Source organism: Python bivittatus, unplaced genomic scaffold, assembly GCF_059951505.1.
Source record: "Python bivittatus isolate LINGU-HERP-01145 unplaced genomic scaffold, Pbiv_v1 ctg000480_np1212, whole genome shotgun sequence".
Taxonomy (NCBI): Eukaryota; Metazoa; Chordata; class Lepidosauria; order Squamata; family Pythonidae; genus Python; species Python bivittatus.
Genome location: NW_028277075.1, coordinates 6,722,092 through 6,724,010, shown reverse-complemented (window position 1 = coordinate 6,724,010; position 1,919 = coordinate 6,722,092). Strand labels below are relative to the sequence as shown.

The following is a 1,919-nucleotide window of genomic DNA, read 5'->3' as shown; positions in this document are numbered from 1 at the left end:
CTAAAAAGAAATGGAAGAATATGGCAACTGAAAACACCAACATGGAATCTTAGAAGGAAAGGGCTAAGAAAGACCTTTTAAAAACAGAATACCAAAGAAAGCCACTGAATTACTCAAACGGTTATGTGAGAATTCTGATGTCAACATTTCTGACATAAGATATGGAGACGCTCAACTTATTTTTTTTTTAAATCAGTTAAACTTGACAGATAGAGAGACATTAAATAAAGCTTCACTAGAATATTACTGGTTCCAAATACTTGATCTAATTCTAGAACCTCTCTAGACAGAACTGAACTGCAGCTCCTATAATCCATTACCATTGGCAAAATTAGTTAACTGAAGGGAGCTGGAAAGCCACACTGCCCACATTTGTTTTAGAATATTGGTACACAACTCTCAAAGGTTCCTTCTGCCATTCCTTGCAAATTTTTGAGTATGAATACATCACTATGAATCCTGGAAAAATGCTTGAAAAACTGTCAGCTAATGCTGGCTAAAAATTGGATGACTCTTCTTTCATGCAGAATTATCATTTGACATCATATATGATAGAAGTTAAGGCTGATGTATGCCACAAATGTTTACAGTGGGCTGGCAGACCCATGTCGATTTAGAAAAGAATAATCCAATGCATACAGAGATAAGCATGGTCCTTTAAAATGCCCAATCCAGAGGAAGTAAGGAAAGCCCAGTTCCCTTTAAAATGTAGGAGACTGAGGCATAATTATATAGAGAAATTGGCACATCTCATTGTTCTTGGCTAATGACCACTGATAATCATTTTGAACCATGTACTATCTTCATGTGAAATGTTCCAGAACAAATATATCACCTAATTTTTTCTAGGGCTGCAAAGCAAATCTTTGGTATATACTTGTGCAAGGTGTAAAAAAAAGTTCTGATTTATTACATGTTATTGTTTATAAGAAAATATCAAGGACATATTTCTTAATGAAAAGCCAAAAATAAAAAGGGGAAATAAATTGTACTTAACTTTTTCCCCATCGACTTTTTTTTTACTAAGTGTATTCCTCAGCTGCTCTTCTCTTTGTGAAGCTCCAGATGCATACCTAGTTTGCTCCCATTCAGAAATGTTTTATTCATGTAATTTATTAAAGATATAATTAGGCTGAGAGATATCAGTTCTAAAGCAAAGTTGTGACACTGGATATTAGACAACAATGAACAGTATCAAACATGGTTGGGCAACCTTTTGTCCCAGATACCTGAATCTAAGTGTGCCCTCTTACAATGTCACAGGAATCACCGATGACAGAAACCTCAGATATACTAAAGCTAGTGTAGCATTGTGCTTTAGTATATCTGAGTTCTGTATTTGGAAGACTCTCATTCAAATTTTGCCACAGCCATGAATTTACTGAATGACCTTGGGCAATCATTATCTGAGCCCCAATCTCCCTGTCTGTATTATAAGAATAATTCCATCAGTATATCATGTAAGTGATGACCTAGTTTCCACCTCTGCCCTGATTCCTGTTCCACATTATAGAGACTGAAATGGTACAGATGACATACACCAAGATTAGCTTTTTGAATTATTCCCATGGATATTATTTTGCCTTTTGTGTAAGACACCAATGAACTGACATGTACCACCAAGCTGAATCTAACTATGATAGCTAATATATACATGCAAGTAGAAGTTTTCTTTTTCTTCTTTGACATTTGGGTGTTTCATAATATAGATTAAGCAGATGTTTATTTAAAATACAGAAGGGCAGTAGTATGGCTCTTTTGTAATTTCAAAAGTTCTCTGTAAGCAATTAGTTCAGACTTCTGGCATGAACAGTCAGTCTGTCTGGCAACAGTTTGCTGGATAGAAAGAGACACAAGAAAGTGTCAAAAGAGAGGAGAGAGAGAAGGACGAAGGGGAGGACAGAATGACAAAATGATGA

The 1,919-nt window shown here is 35.5% G+C and overlaps 1 protein-coding gene across 2 annotated transcripts in view; it reads right to left on the bottom strand.

Moving 5' to 3' along the window:
- STON2 (stonin 2) overlaps window positions 1-1,919 on the bottom strand; it is an 85,562-nt gene that overhangs the window by 8,257 nt on the left and 75,386 nt on the right. The window lies entirely within an intron of this gene.